We start from the raw sequence: 17,514 nt of genomic DNA, 5'->3' as shown, positions 1-17,514 counted from the left end.
CTTCCCACTTCAGCGCTAACTTTGCTGAAAACTTTTCAGTAGCTTTAGAAAGAGGATGTGACCTGACCCAGACTAAGTCTCCCGGCAGAAAGTGCGCATCTTTTCTACGGGTATTATAATACTTAGCATTTCTAGCCTGGTGCACACCCACTCTCCGTTTAACCTCCTCAGCCAGTTGTTGTTGTCTTTCAACTAGATTGTAGGTTGCTTGTTGTTGGAGAGAAGGTGGTTTGTAAATCAGTCTCTGCAGAGGGCCATATAGATTACGTCCCAGAGCCAGCTCAGCTGGGGTCTTTCCTGTGGTTTCTTGTTGGGCGGTGTTAATAGCAAAACGAAACTCAGGTAACCATTGATCCCAAGCATGGTGATGTTGGCCAACAAAGGATGCAATCATGGTCTTCAATGTTCTGTTTACACGTTCGGTGAGGTTGGTTTGTGGATGATAACTAGTTGTTAACTTCTGCACAACCCCCCATGTCTTACAAAGGTCAATTAAAAGACTACTAGTAAACTGAGGACCTCGGTCAGACACCAGATATTGAGGAACGCCCCACCTAGTGAATATTTCCTCTATCAGAATCTTGATAATTCGTGGTGTTTTACTGTCTCTTAAGGGGAACAATTCAACCCACTTTGAATAGTAGTCAACCACCACAAGAAGAAATACATTTGACTTCTTGCTCCTGGGGAAAGGCCCCATGATATCTATTCCGAGCATCTCTCCAGGTTTGTTGACTGTGATGTTTTGTAATAAACCCGAAGGTTTGCAATTGCCAGGTTTGTACTTTTGGCAAGTTTCACATTTCTTGGTGTGTTCCCAGACATCTTTGCGTACGCTTGGCCACCAAGCTACATCCAGGATCTTCAGGAGGGTTTTCAGGCGTCCAAGATGGCCTCCCAAAGGATTATCATGAAAGTAACGGAGAAAAACTGGGACTAAGGCCTGAGGCACTACCAATTGGAACCGTTCTCCTTGGTTCTGCAAGGGAATTCTGCGATACAGAACACCCTGATGTTCTGCAAAACTGATCGTTTGGGGAGAACTGTTGATGTCACTTTGAGTCCGTTTCATTTCATTAAGTTTTGGGTCATGATCTTGTGCTTGAGCGATTTCTGCTAAACTGGTTGGCAGATCTGAAGGACTTTCAGGGTGACAGCAAAGCAAGGAGATGGCTTTATTATCAAGGGTGTATATCCTCGAGACAATGCATCTGGTGCAACATTGAGGCAACCTTTTCTATAGAGGACCTTGAAGTGGAACTGTTGCAACCGCAAAATCCAGCGCGTCAAGCGAGAGGTTGTTTTAGGGAAATTGAACGCCCACGACAATGCAGCATGGTCTGTGTAGACAGAAAACTCCTTCCCTTCAAGATAGTGTCGCCATTTCTCAACCGCCCAGACGACAGCCAAACATTCCTTTTCTGAGGTAGAATAATTTCTTTCAGGTCCTCGAAGCCCTCTGGAAGCATACGCAATAACACGTTCTCCATTTTTTGTCTCCTGTGAGAGAATAGCCCCAAGGCCCACCTCACTGGCATCTGTATGAACCTGAAAGGGAAGTGACATATCTGGCTGTGCTAGTATGGGTGGTGAGGTTAGAGCTTTTTTTAAAGCATCCATACTAGCTTGACATTCGGTAGACCAGTGCCACTCTACCCCCTTCTTCTTCAAGTGATTAAGAGGAGCCGCAATATCAGAAAAATTTGCAATAAATTTATGATACCAGTCTGCAAGCCCCAGAAAACGTTGAAGCGATTTTATATCAGTTGGTACTGGAAACTGGAAATTGCTTGTGTTTTCGCTGGATCGGCTGCTACTCCTTCTCCTGAAACAACATGACCAAGAAATCTTAACTGTTTTTTAAAGAAATGACATTTCTCCATGTTGAGACTGAGGTTGGCCCTATGGAGTCTGTGAAACACTTCTGCCAAGTCTTTCAGGTGGTCTTCTTGTGTTTTAGAATAAACAATGATGTCATCAATATATACAAAACACAACTTCCCTTTTAGTTCTCCTAACACTTTTTCCATAAGCCGTTGGAAAGTGGCTGCCGCATTACGTAATCCAAATGGCATGCATTTGAACTGGAAAAGTCCAATAGAAGTTATAAAAGCTGTTTGTGGCTTACTCTGTTCATCCATAGCCACCTGCCAATATCCTGATTGCAAATCCAAAGTGCTGAACCAGGATGCACCATCCATAGATTCCAAGATGTCATGAATGAGGGGCATGGGATAAGCATCAGGCAAGGTCTTGGCATTTACTCTTCTGTAGTCAACACAAAACCTATAGGATCCATCAGGCTTGTCTACAAGGACTACAGGAGAGGACCAGGCTGATTGTGATGATTCAATTATGCCATCTTTCAACATTTTAGCCACATGTTCCTCGATTATATTTTTTTTAAAAGGAGAAACCCGATATGCTCTTGATCTCACTGGGATTTCATCTTGTAAGAAGATTGTGTGTTTTTCTACAGTGGTTTTCCCCAGAATGCCAGAAGTAACTGTTGGCCAGTCCTCTACCAATTTATGTATAAGTCTGGAACTGTCAGGGTTATCAGTGTCACAGGTTTGAACCATGTCTGTGGCAGTCACAACCGACCAACAAGGAGGAAACTCCCCCGGTTGGAGTGCATTGTAGAGACTAACAGGAGAAAGGCAAGAGGAGATGGTGGATTTTTTCCACTCCCTGAAATCTCCTTTCTGATGAAGAAATGCATGGAATTTATAACCATGATCTGTTTTCACTCCATAACTGTTTCGGGACATATCAAGAATTGCTCCCGACTTTGATAGAAAATCCAGTCCAAGCACTAGAGAAAAAGCCAAGTGGCGGTCTTCCATCACATGCACATTTATTGTCCATTGATCCTGATGCCACTTTAGACATAGAGTCTTATGGCCCAACTCCTGGTGAACGGTTCCATCAGCCATAACCTTTGTCTTTCTGTAAGTTGAAATATTTCTTCAGGACCTGTCAACTGGTTCCACAAGCTCTCTCTCATTAGAGTAAAGGTACTACCAGTGTCAACCACTGCTTCCACTTGCATCCCTCGGATTGAAACAGGGACCATTAAGAGGTTTGGCTCTCAAATGGTATGTTATGGAACTACAGTGACACCTACTGTCCCCTTTTGGTTAGCTTTTCTGTCAGGAGGTTTTTTAGGGAATCTGTCAGAATTAGCATGAACTCTCTGCCAATAATCTTTTGCTCCCGTACAGTCCTTTTCAACCATGGCTCCAATTTTCACAAGTTGTGCAACTGTAGAGACCGTTCCCCTCAGACATCCTGCCACTTTTGAATTGATGTTGTTTAGTATGCGTCGCACAACCTCCTCTTCTGACATGTCCCGCTTCCACTTAAGACATAGAGCTCTGTAATCATATGCAAAGTCTCTCAGACACTGATCTGGCTTTTGGACTGTTGTCCTCAATTTCTCCTCTACTTCTGTTAAATAGTCAGCAGGGAGAAAGGCAGCCATAAATGCATTTTTAAAAGACGTCCAGTCATGTATTTGATGTTTTGTGGCTTTCCACCAACTAAGAGCGGGTCCTTTCAGTACTGCAGACAGGGCTCCCATCAATTCATGGTTGGACAATGGTCGTATGTCTAAATAGTTTTCGCATTGCTCTATGAAACTGACAACATCTGAAGATTCACTGGAGGTTCCAAAAGTGGGAAAGTCTAAGCGAAACGGAGGTGTGGAGTAGAAAGGGGTCGCACCAGGCTGACTGTGTACTGTAGGAGTGGAGTAGAAATGGGTTGCACCAGGCTGACTAGGCACTATAAGACGAGGTTCATCAGAAAGAGTTGAATACTGTAATTCAGTAGAAATGGCTATGGACCTTTGGGCAATGGGAGTGCTCTCTGCCTTAACATTTTTAAGTTGGTTTTTCCATTTCAAATCCCTTCTTAACATACAGTTCACCACATCTTTTTCCAGTTTTTCTACCTTGGAAATAAGGTTATTTTCCATTTTTGCAAAACAAACATCAATATATTCTCGGAAATTACTTTCTCGATTGAAAGAACTTGTAATGGAATCCCTCAGTCTTACTTCTAAGTTATGGACCTGCTCTTTTAAAGCAACAACTTCATGGGTTACACAGTTTAGGTCGGCTTTTATGTTCTGCTCCTCCTGATCCTCTGATCTTCTATACTGTTGCTCATCCACTGCATTAGCTCCATCATCATCCGCATTAACATGAACAACCTCAACATTGGTTAGTAGTTTAGCTTTCCGGTGTCTGATGTCTTCAGGAGCGATGCATTCATTTTCATCCTCTTCATCATCTAAATATAATGAACCCAACATAGATGTTATTTAACTTGGAGATTTCTCTCTTATGGTTACAAATTGACCAACAGTAAAATCCGGATCAACAGACTCATGATCTTTCAAAGCATCTGGATTGTACAAGCCACTCAAACCCGCACTTGATCTACTTTCCATGATTTTTCAACAAAACATGTACATATATAAAAAAAAATCTTTCCCCATACTGGCCACCATATGTAACGATCATCTATTTATTTATAGTGCTCATTACTTTTTTTTAGGGTAATTAGATTCTTTAAATTGATATATTTACCCACAACAGTTTTTCCTCTTTGTTATTCAGATTCTTTTATATAACACAAGTAAACCAAACAATAGAAAAACCCAAATAATATAAGAATCCTTAGTCTCTCAAAACCGATTTGTTTTCTTTAAATGTCCCGTTAATGTCCGTGCTGTAGCGTCTTCCTTTTCAAAGTTCACGGTCACTCCCACTCCCGACACGTAGGCATTCTTCCCAATGAAACGATATCCAAACGGAGAAAAGGAATCCTCTCACCCAAGGGTCGACTGTCCAAGTTTGTCCAAACAGAAATAAATCCCCAAAACGGAATCCGATGCCTCGGGCGTTAGATGCGCTTCTTTTTTTTTTTTCTCCTCAGGTCTCTCGTAGACTCCCTGAAGTTTTTCCCCCGTCACGACAGGATGCGCTGCCCCCCCCTTACTTTGGTCACCTTTATCAAATCAGTCCCCGGTACCGTCAGTCACATGACTTACCGCTGATGTGTCCTTAATACAAAAAACAAAAAAATAACAACACATTTCTGAATGACATTTCCTGAGGAAATCGGAAATAGGACTTTACAGTGTTAAGGGAACAAATGTTTTTGACACAGAATTTAATCATAATGTCAATTCCTTATTTTAAATACTTTTTTGGCTACAGTTGTATTTATTTCTCCCCCAAACTATCAGATCTGGTGCAGCTAAACTACACCCTGTTACTGAAAAGCATACAGGACGATCTTACCCACTGGGCTAATCTACCTCTGTCCCTCATGGGCACCGTAGCAATATTAGAAATGAAAATTTTGCCAAAAATCAATCATCTCTTCTTGATGATCCCCACACAACCACCACTAAAATGGTTAAAAAATAAAGGAAAAACTCAGAGTCTGTGATCTACAGGCCCTCCGATCTCACATGCATTTTTGTGATAATTGTGGCAGAAAAAGCTGGAAGTTGCAGCTGTTTTTCTAAAAGATGTAATAAAAGTTAAGTTAGAAGATTTAAAAACTGTTTGATGTGTGTTCGTTGTTTTTTCAAGACGTTTAACACGAAGACTCATTGTGCGTTGAGAGGCTGTCGCTTTACCCAATGCCTCATGGGAGATGTAGTGTGAAAACGGCCAGAGATCGTTTCTCTGAGCTTCATTGCTTTGTTCACTTGTCTGACACCGGATCCCGTGGAAAGCGACACCGCTAAAGACGAGCTTTAGCTGTTATTTTTGTTTAAACTGAGCAACTTTACTAGCTAAATCGGAACAAGGAAGTGAAGACTTTAATCACTTCTGATTGGTCAGACTGATGACGTGTGATTAAGTCTCCAAGAATGATTGGTGGAGACAGTTAAAGGGGCCAGACTTTTACAAAAAAACAGCTGACGCTACGGCTAAATCAAAATGTCTTTTATAGAATCAAATAAACACAAAGAAAAAGTCTTTTACGATCTTTGATATTCCAAACTACTCAGTGTTTTATCAGGGCCTGTTTGGATGAACACAGAGCTGATATCCTGGAGATGGTAAGTGTTTTTAGATCAGTTAATGAAGGCAATTTCCCACGGCACACTTGACCATCTCACACAGCACACAAGTGTGCCGCGGCACACCGGTTAAAAAACACTGATTTAGAGGGAACAACGTATTAATTTGTGGGAACAACATATTAATTTGTGGAAACTAGACATTTTTTATTTTATCTATGTCAGGACACAGGCTCCGTATTATCCCGCTCACTTTGTCCATTGGGGGTATCCAGGACTAGATAAGGTGTGAACAAACTCCCATCTCTCTGCAAATGTCCTGAACTCAGCACTCCCAAATTTTGGGGCATTATCAGACACAACCTCATCTGGAATTCCATGTCTTGCAAATATTGATTTAAGGGCTGTTACCGCATGTTTGCTGGTGGTCCCAGTGAGTTTGTCAACTTCAGGGTACTTTGAGTAGTAGTCTACACACAGCAGGTATTCACCTTGCTCATGACATGTTTACGCACAATTTTGTACACTAATTTCTGACATTCTTCATTGCAGTTTATATTTTTACACTTGTATATACTGATCTGTTTGTTGATATTGTATTTTGTTGTTCATTGTTCCTAGCTATTCTTGCACTGTAATGGTGATGCTTCAATCTCATTGTACAACGGACAATGATAATAAATCTAATCTAATCTAATCTAATCTAATCTAATCTAATAATGAAACATGTCTACTCCAAACTTTTGCTCAGACTCTTTCTGGAATTTTGTGGCAGATTAGCCTTTTGTGTTACTCCATCTGAATGTGTTGCAAACAGAACACTTTAACACAACATCTTTAATCTTTTTTAGCCATGTGGGGCCAAACATGATGTCTCTTGCTCGTTGTTTGGACTTGACTATTCTGAGATGAGCTTCATGAACTCTTGACAACATGTCTGCTCTCAGGCTATGTGGAACAACAAGTCATGTGTTCTTAAAAAGTAGACCATCAGAACATGTAAGTTCCTCTCTTAATTTCCAATATTTTCTGATATCTGCTGGTACATGTCGTATTTCTGCTGGCCATCCTGCTTGGACCATATCTATGACCAGCTGCAGTTCTTCATCCTCTGCATTTTGTGTTCTGAATATGTTCAGCTTTTCTTCAGTGATTGACAGTTGAGCAGTAAGTAGATGAATCTGTAGTTCATCCTCCAGGAGTTGTTCAGTTCTTTCCTTTAAGTAAGCCCGACTCACTGTGTCATGTAAAGCTCCAGGCTTGTAGCTGACCCGTAGATCATAGGATTGAAGGTTCATCAGCATCCTCTGGAGTCTCAGTGGAGCCTTCTGCAGCGATTTCTTAAACACCATCTCTGAGGCTTGTGGTCTGTTTCCACATGCACTGTCTTGCCATACACATATTGTTTAAACTTTTCACATTCTTACATGATTGCCAAAGGTTCTTTTTCAAACGGAGCATACCTTTTCTGATAGTCAGTCACCGCTCCTGAGCCGTACGCCACTGGTTGTCCTTCCTGGATCAACACTGCTCCCAGACCTTCCAAGCTCGCATCAACAGATAACGTTAACTCCTTTTTCACGTCAAAATACTTGAGAACTGGAGCTTTGCTGACATGCATCTTTAGCTTTTCAAAGCTTTCCTGTTTCTCAGTTTCCCAATACCATGCTGCATCACCCTCCAGGAGGGTCAAGTCCGTTAAGTTTTTCTGCCAAGTTTCCTTTAAAACTCAGACTACTTGGTGGCTTTAACTGCTCCATCTCTGACTTCTGACACCATGTAAGGATGTTGGAGCTGATATACAAACACGCCAGTTTATCCAGTTTATCACGCTTTATTCCGACATGTTTGTTTTCGTCTTCTACCTACATGCAACACATGACTCATATAAATAGAGGCCATCTAGTGGTCGGAGTCAAGCAAGCACCATACATCACAACAAACCTCATTAAAACACCACATTCCACACCTTAAGTAAGTCAGTAAAATAAAACGTCAAACACAGGTTGGCGGGGAAAATGGAGGCGCACGAGCGCAAGAATCATTCAACTGCTGGAAGCTGGGCGCGCATCCGAGGCATCAAAAATTGTTTTTCCTCCTACTCTGTTAAACTCACCGCTGGACTGATCTAGCACCCAAGGGACAGTAATGTAACCGAGAAGATCCGGTAGCTTTTCAAAATAAAATATCTTTCAAAATAAAATATAGCTTAGATTTATAATAAAACAAACGAAAACCCGCCAAATTGATACGAAAACCGCCCAAATCAAAATGTCTCTGCAAAATCAACATCAAACCCATTCAATTGGGTGGAAAACCACATAATCTGACAACACTGCTGGTAGACGCGCTTCCTTGTTTTTTTTTTTTTTTTTTTTTTCCTTGTTTGACTCATCCGTGACACACCGACACAGTGGCTCTATCGGTCATGGGACTTGAAATAGCTCGAAACGTGAGCCAATGCGCAAGTGTTGCCAGACTTATCACTATCCTTCACAAACCCTTGTACCGGACACTCATTTGTTCATACTAGGAAGTGAGTGATTAATTAGCACTTTAAATAAGTTTAATGTTTTTTCCCCAAGTAAAAGTGATGCATTGTAGCGACCTGGGGGTTAGCCCCGCCTTTAGCCCCTAAGACTCATGGGAAGTGGGGAGTTTTGGGGTGAAAACCTTGAGTGAGAGGGCTGGAAGCAGAAGTGAAGTGCATGCTGTTTGGGCTGTTAGCAAGTGCTTGAATAAATGGGCATTGATGCTGAAAAAGGATCTGTTTCTCTGCCTATTACTTCTCCTTGAGACTGTCCTGGGTCATATGGGGCACGGAAAGCTCTCCATTGAACCCGCTCTGTGAGCAGCTTGGGTTTTGCTTCCCCGCTAATGTGACACACCGACTGGGTCGTTACAGTATATAAAATACATTTCTTTAACATTTAAATGTTATTCAATATTTTAAATCCTTATTAAAACATTTTGATTCTTGATATTAATGCCATCTTAAAGTGAATGAAGGTATTCGCTGTTTACCCTTGGTAAAAACAAACTTAAAAGATTAACACAACAGCTGTAAAGACCCGTGTTATTGTTAGCTTAGGGCCCCTGAAACTGCTAAACCTGCCACTGCACCTCTGAGGAAGTGAGAATCCACAGTAAACAACAGGAGAGATTAAAAGAAACCGGTCAAACTGGTTGATGAGGAAGTGAAACTCCCACCATTTTTGAGTCTGAGAGGAAAAATGGCGCAGCAAGGAGTCGATCTGGATCGAGAAAGATTCTGCTGTTCCATCTGTCAGGGTCTGCTGAAGGATCCGGTGACTATTCCCTGTGGACACAGCTACTGCATGAAGTGTATTCAAGGATTCTGGGATGAAGAGGAGAAAATCCCCAGCTGTCCTCAGTGCAAGAAGACCTTCACACCGAGGCCTGTTCTGGTAAAAAACACCATGTTAGCAGATATAATGGAGGAATTGAAGAAGACTGGACTCCAAGCTGCTCCTGCTGATCTCTGCTATGCTGGACCTGAAGATGTGGTCTGTGATGTCTGCACTGGAAGAAAACTGAAAGCCATCAAGTCCTGTTTGATCTGTCTGGCCTCTTACTGTGAGAAACACCTTCAGTCTCATTTGGATGTAGCTGCATTCAAGAAACACAAGCTGGTGGAACCCTCCAAGAACCTGCAGGAGAACATCTGCTCCCGTCATGATGAGGTGATGAAGATGTTCTGTCGCACTGATCAGAAGTGTATCTGTTATCTCTGCTCTGTGGAAGAACATAAAGGCCACGACACAGTCTCAGCTGCAGCAGAAAGGACTGAGAGGCAGAGAGAGCTGGAGGAGAGTCAACAACAAATCCAGCAGAGAATCCAGGACAGAGAGAAGGAGGTGAAGCTGCTTCAACAGGAGGTGGAGGCCATCAATCACTCTGCTGATCAAACAGTGAAGGACAGTGAGAAGATCTTCACTCAGATGATCCGTCTCATCCAGAAAAGAAGCTGTGATGTGAAGCAGCAGATCAGATCCCAGCAGCAAACTGAAGTGAGTAGAGTCAAAGATCTTCAGGAGGAGCTGGAGCAGGAGATCACTGAGCTGAAGAGGAGAGACGCTGAGCTGAAGCAGCTCTCACTCACAGAGGATCACAACCAGTTTCTGCTCAACTACCCCTCACTGCCACCACTCAGTGAGTCCACACACTCATCCAGCATCAATGTCCATCCTATGAAATACTTTGAGGATGTGACAGCAGCTGTGTCAGAGCTCAGAGACAAGCTGCAGGACATTCTGAGAGAGGAATGGACAAACATCTCACTGACAGTCACTCATGTGGATGTTTTACTGCCAGAACCAGAACCAGAACCAAAGAGCAGAGCTGACTTCTTGAAATATTCATGTCAAATCACACTGGATCCAAACACAGCAAACAGTCGACTGTTACTGTCAGAGGAGAACAGAAAGGTGACAATGATGAATAAACCTCAGTCTGATTCTGATCATCTAGACAGATTTACTGATTATATTCAGGTTCTGAGTAGAGAGAGTCTGACTGGACGTTGTTACTGGGAGGTGGAGAAGAAGGGAGACTTTGTTTATATAGCAGTCACATACAAGAACATCAGCAGATCCGAAAATGAAAGTTTATTTGGTTTTAATGACAAATCATGGGCATTAGTTTGTTCTCCAGACAGATTCTTATTTCTTCACAACAGAACAAAATCCTCCATCTCAGCTCCTGGTTCCTCCAGAGTAGGAGTGTACCTGGATCACAGAGCAGGTGTTCTGTCCTTCTACAGCGTCTCTGAAAGCATGACTCTCCTCCACAGAGTCCAAACCACATTCACTCAGACGCTACATGCTGGACTCTTAATTGATCATGTTGGAGACACAGCAGAGTTTTGTAAACTCAAATAGTTCCTGAAGATCATTAATGAAGTGAAATGTTTATTTTTAGTGATTTCGCTGCTTTGGATTCTTTTGAGGTAAAAGTTTTAACTGTTAATATTGTGTGGAGTAATGTTTGTAATCAGAAATAAAGAGAGAAATGAAAAATCTCTAGAATGTGGATTTGAGACATTTTTGAACATGAATCTAAAAGTTTTTTGCGTAAATTCTGTTCTTTTGCTGTTTCTTTTCTTTTTTCTTTCTTCAGATAGTTGATGAGATTTTTTTATGTCCCTGCCTCTGCTTCAAATCAAAGTAGAGTTTTCTCAGTTTCAGTTAAAACCGTGTTTTTCTCTGTTAGTTTTTAACCATGGAGTCAATCAATAAATGTACATTGGCTCAGCCTGCAGGACTAAACATGAATAACTTCTCATTCCTATAAAAAATTCTATCCATCCTAACCATTGTTCGTCATGAGCTTGAGGCAATGCTTCCTGGAGTAAGAGCAGAGGGAATTCAGTGGTAACAAAAATGTATACCTTTAATTCAATTCAATTCAATTCGATTCAATTCAATTTTATTTGTATAGCCCAAAATCACAACAACAGTCGTCTCGATGGGCTTCGAAGTAAAACATGAACTCAAAAGGATCATGAATACAAAGAGTTCAATAGGAAAATACTAAAATGAACTAACAAACTGACTAAGCTATACTGGCATCCCTGCCCTTAGACCCCCCTTCGCGGTAAGGAAAAACTCCCAAAAAAACCGGATTCCGGAAAAAACGAAGAAACCTCAGGGGTGCCCACATGAAGGAGGGATCCTCCCCCAGGACAGACAGGCGATTTACCAGAACTCTTAGAGAAGAATTAACTTATCTAAATCTACAACTACATATATAAAAGTCCAGCAGACGAGCTTCATCCAGCCGTGGTTGTGGGGACAGTCAAAGGCGCGAGTCGAGCCGGAGACATGAACACAGGTGTAGGAGCAGGAGCAGAGACGAGGTACTCGGTCAGGTACAGAGCAGAGACGAGCCAGAGATGAGCCAGAGGCAGGATCCACAGCCAGGTGTAGGAGCAGGAGCAAAGGCGAGGTAAACGGTCAGGTACAGGTATGCATTGTCATGTTTTTTTTCTTCTAACTTGTCTTGTCCAACAGCTGAGCGAGCAGGTCAGAGCTGAAGGCCTCTGGCGCTGGACAGATTTTACTGTTACTATATCAGTTTATGGATCTGAAGAAAAACAGAGTGTATATTTGTTCAAACCCCTTTTGTATTTGATGCTAAGCTTTATTTATAATAATTATATTTACATCCAATTCAATTTTATTTATATAGCCCGTCGTCTCGATGGGCTTCGTACCAGTTATTGAAAAAGTAAAACAAAAAATCAAAAGGATCATGAATAAATAGAAATCAAAAGGAAAATACTGAATTGAACTAACAAACTGACTAAACTATACTGGACATCCCTACCCTTAGACCCCCCTTCGCGGTAAGGAAAAACTTCTAAACAAAACGGATTCCAGAAAGAACGAAGAAACCTCAGGGGTGCCCACATGAAGGAGGGATCCTCCCCCAGGACGGACAGGCGATTTACCAGAACTCATAGAGAAGAATTAACTTAACTAACTCTAAAACTACATATTTATATTCCAACGAGACGAGCTGGTGGCTGTAGACGAGCTTCATCCAGATGGAGTTGGGGGGACAGTTGGGGCGCGAGTCGAGCCAGAGACAGTAACCACAGCCAGGTGTTGGAGCAGTAGTAGAGGCGATCCAGAGACGAGGTACACGGTCAGGAACAGGAGCACGGATGAGCCAACTGGGATCTGGAAGCACTCCCACTCCCCAGGAGGGGAGAGGGAAAGAGGGACAGTACATGAATCGCATTGCACCAAACAGAGGCATGGAGAAATAAATGATGAATAATGATTAAAAACAGAGAAGAGAGGAAGGGTAGAAGTAGATGAGAAAAGAGGACAGAACCCCAGTGCACCATAGCTACCCCAGCTTCAAAATTACTAGCAGCCTACTCAAAACAAATTGTTATTAATTTTAATTTAAACTCATTAACATTAAGTTAAACAATCTGAATACTAGCTAGTCTGACAATAAGTCAGTCCAAAGAGGAATTTTTAAGTCTAACTTTGAATGTAGAAACTGTGTCGGCCTCTCTTACAAGAGCAGGGAGTTTATTCCATAAAACAGGTGCTTGTGTCTAAACGCTCTCCCTCCAACTGTACTTTTACTAATTCTAGGAACAGAACAGAAAGCAGTCCTGCATTTTGTGAGCAAAGTGTTCTGTTTGGATTGTAAGGCACTATGAGGTCTTTGATGTAGGACGGGGCCAGTCCATGTAAGGCCTTATAGGTTAACAGGAGGATCTTGAACTTGATTCTAGAATCGACTGGGAGCCAGTGAAGTGAAACTAACACAGGAGTGATGTGATCTCTACTGTTAGTTCCTGCTAACACTCTAACTTCTGCATTCTGAACAAGCTGAAGACTTCTTAAAGAACTCTTAGGACACGCTGCTAACAAGGAGTTACACTCTATGAGTTACACTATATGCATTCCTTGTTGGACTGAACGGAAAAGGAAAGGAGAGAGAGAGAGTGGGATGTTAGGGATGAGGGATTACAAAGTGACCATCCCCCTCTCTCTGTTTGTGTATGTGTGTGTGCACTAAAGAGATGCAATTAAAACTTGGCTGACAGGGCGATACAGACCCCTCCATTTCTCAACAGCAGAATCCGATCGCCCAAACGTGTCCACCACAAGGCCCTGCCTGAGTGCATGTTGATGTTAAGTCTGTAGTGAATGTACTAAGAGGGGTTTCAATTAAAATCGGGGGTTCCTTCCACCAATTATCCCTACAAGTCAAAAGCGAAAAACTCCTGATTGGGGTGGGGGCCGGTGTCTATTTAAACTATAATTGATCTATTTGCTTCCTCAATAGATAATCTTCTTGGGTTTTTTCCCCTTGTTTTTTTCTCCCAATTGATATTTGTGTGTTAAATTTTTTTATATATTATTATTGTATAGATCAGAGTCACTTTTAGCTGCTTTCTTTAGGAGTTGCTCCCGAATATGAACTCCTTTTTCCGCTTGTCCGTTTGACTGTGGATAACGCAGGCTTGATGTTTAACCCTTGTGCTCTTCTAGGCACTTTAACATTGGGAGTTGGGTCATCTAGACCCACTAGACAGTGCTCTGAACCTTTTTTTTTCAATGATTTGTGATCTTCACTGGTGTCCATGGATTACATGAAATCTTTCCACCTTTATCCACCTTTGTCATGGTAGGGAGAACACGTCAATGTAAGGGTGGGGTCATCTCAGATAGCACAAGGGTTACAACTGCACTGCTCCGCAAACTTCTGCCATTCTTTGCTGTTGAAGCATGGGCCATTGTCACTCATCACAATGTGTGGAATAAAATGCCTGGCAAAGATTGATTTTGCATGTGTTATGACGCAGGTTGATGATGAGTTTGCTTGTAGCGCCATCTCAGGGCAGTTTGAGTACTAATCAATCATCACTAAATAGTCCTAGTCCTCTAAGATGAAACAAGTCCATTCCTACTTTATTACATGGTGCTGTTGATAACTCAGCTGCCCCCATAGGCTCTTTGCTTCAGTGTTTCTCCATGTTTCACAGCCACTCATAAATGTTTCAAAGTTTTTGTCAATTCCAGGCCAGAAAACAGACTTTCTCGCCCTCCTTTTGCACTTTTCAATGCTGAGATGGCCCTGATGTATCCGGTGTACAATGTCCATTCTCAAAGCCTGAGGGATGACAATCCTGCCCCTTTTTAAAAGCAGACCATCCACAACACTAAGCTCACACTAAAATTGTGGACATGCACCAAGTGGCCATCCCTCATCCATCTTCCTCATGACATGCTCTAGCTGCACATCCTTTCCTGTAACTTTCGCTATCTGCTTCATCTTCATGTCTGACACAGGCAGTGCAGCCGACACCATGTTCACATGACATTATGTCCTCGCCAGTTGCACTCACACCTTTGCCAGCAGGTGCCCTGGATAGAACACTACTGGACGTAACACTCCTGTCTTGTCAGTGGGTCTTGGCATGTTCTGTACAGAGACAGAAAGAGACTCAACAAGCTGGTCAGGAGGGCCAGTTCTGTCTTGGGCTGTCTACTGGACTTTGTGGAGGAAGTGGGTGAAAGGAGGATGTTGGCCAAGCTAACATCCATTATGGTCAACACCTCTCACCCCCTACATCAGACAGTGGAGACGCTGAGCAGCTCCTTCCTTCAGTGGCAGACTGTTACACCCTCCATGTGGGAAGGAACGGTTCCGCAGGTCATTCATTCCAACAGCTGTTAGATTGTACAATGGCACAGTTTAAATATGCATGTACAAACATAGCCCAACCGAATATTCTCTTTTACTTTATTTAATTTTATTATTACGTTTAACATATGTTATGTCGTGATGGTGTATATAAGTGTAGATTCTTCTTGTTAAATTTTATTACTTTTGCACATTTTTGACACCATTTCATTCTTTTTGCACGTAGCTTTTCTTCTTGTTTCTCTATTTTGCACTGAACAGCTGTAACAATTGAATTTCCCCATTGTGGGATCAATAAAGAATATCTCTATTGCCTGTATTTTGTCTTGATCTGGTTGAACACCACTTGCAGACAGTTCATCTCCAAGAACAGTATTTCTTCCACACCAAACTCAGTTATTTTTGTTGAGTTTTAGTCTATACTTTAGTATGTGCTCCATCACTCTGCAAAGTCTCTCATTGTGTTCTTGAGCTGAGAACTGTCATAGCTAGAACGCGGGACGGACCCAGATGCTGAAACCCAGAAGGCAGAGACAGGTCAGTGAAAGGTAAGTAAGAAGTTTATTTGAGTTCTTGCTTGATCCTGGCGAAGCTGTGGGTAACATGGCTGCGGCTCTTGACTGGAGGCGTGGCTGGAGATCTTGAGGAGCACAGAGACTGTGGCTCACTATGGCAGGCGGCGTCAGCGATAGATGGCTGTGGCTTCTGCTGCTCGAGGTGGTAAGACTCAGGTGACCCTCGTGGCATGAGGTGAAAAACCTGAAGTGCAGAGGACAAAGCAAGGTTAGCTCTGAACGAGACAAGGGCTCAGACGTAGAAAACTTCAGAGGACTAGGTACCATCAGGGTTAACGAACTGGCGAAGAATGATGAAGCTGGGTCTCCTTTTGAAGCAGGTGGCTTGATGAGATGAGTGGTCACAGCTGAGAGGAAGGAGCAGCAGAGCTGGAGGGGGAGGAGTCTGACAGGCCACCATGACAAGAACCCCCATATGATGATGTCATCAATGTAGACTCGAACTCCTTCAAAATTTTAAATGATCTGCTCCATCGCTCGGTGAAATATTTCAGGTGCTGACTTTATTCCAAAAGGCAGTCTGAGAAACCAGTCTCATCTGAAGGGAATGTTAAAGGTACAGTACCTTGTGCTGCTTTCATCCAGCTTCAGCTGCCACTAGCCTTGAGAGGCGTCAAGCTTTGTGAAGTATCTGGCACCTGACATTTCACTGATGATTTCCTCATGTGTGGGTATTTGATAGTGTTCTTGTTTTGTGCTTTCATTTAGGTCTTTAGGGTCCAAACATACCGGTATTCTCAGCAGTTCCATTCTTTTTCTTTTCGATGACCATGTCACGAACTGGTGGTGGAGGACCCAAATGCAGGAGACCAAGCTTGGTGACAGGAACTAAAACATTTAATAGGCAAACTGAAACATGACAAAAATATGAGGAGAAACAAAACTGTGACAAAACATAGCAGATGACCTGACAAGGAAGAACAAAAACCAAGACACTTAAATAGGCTAAGGGCAATTAACTGAACTGAAGACAGCTGTGGATCATGAACCTGAAGGTTGAGTGACTGACAAAGAAAACCAAAAACATGACCAAGAACCAAATCACTGAATCCTTACAGTACCCCTCCCCAAAAGGGCAGATCCCAGATGCCCAAACAAACCCAGAGAAGGGGACCTGGAGGAACAGGAAAAGAAAAAAGTCCAGAACAGTTTGGGTTCCTGCAGTCAGACTGATGTGTGGGGCAACCCCTCCCATGAACAGGCATTAAGAGTAGAAGTCCCAATTACTCTCCCCAGGGACAGGCGCTATGAAGGGGAGCAGCACTGGTGACCCTCTCATCTGGACCAGGAGACATAGCCAAGGGGGAAAGAATGGCGACCCTCCTCAGGAACACACATGAAGAGGAGCGGCCCCAGTGACCCTCCACAGGAAACTTGAAACTTGTAGGATGGTACCGGCAATCCCCCTTAGGAACAGTTTAGCTGGATGTAGATTGGCATGACCTGTGGCTGCAGGAACTCATCTGGCGTGGCATGGAATGGCATGACGAAAAACTCCCCTGCTGGGTCCAAGTTGGTCAGGTCATTCTGCAACGAACTGGTGGTGGAGGACCCAAATGCAGGAGACCAAGCTTGGTGACAGGAACTAAAACATTTAATAGGCAAACTGAAACATCGCAAAAATATGAGGAGAAACAAAACTATGACGTCGGTAATAGGGAACTACTGGCCATTAAACTCGCTCTGGAGGAATGGAGA

General features: G+C 42.7%; 1 pseudogene; it reads left to right on the top strand.

Annotated features, from left to right (window-relative positions):
• The first annotated feature begins 9,266 nt into the window (after nt 1–9,266).
• On the top strand, nt 9,267–10,276 carry LOC101156917 (annotated as a pseudogene).
• The last annotated feature ends 7,238 nt before the right edge of the window (nt 10,277–17,514 follow it).

Source organism: Oryzias latipes, chromosome 17 (genome assembly GCF_002234675.1).
Source record: "Oryzias latipes chromosome 17, ASM223467v1".
Taxonomy (NCBI): domain Eukaryota; kingdom Metazoa; phylum Chordata; class Actinopteri; order Beloniformes; family Adrianichthyidae; genus Oryzias; species Oryzias latipes.
The sequence above is the reverse complement of the archived record's forward strand: the minus strand, read 5'-3'. Positions and strand labels throughout refer to the sequence as shown.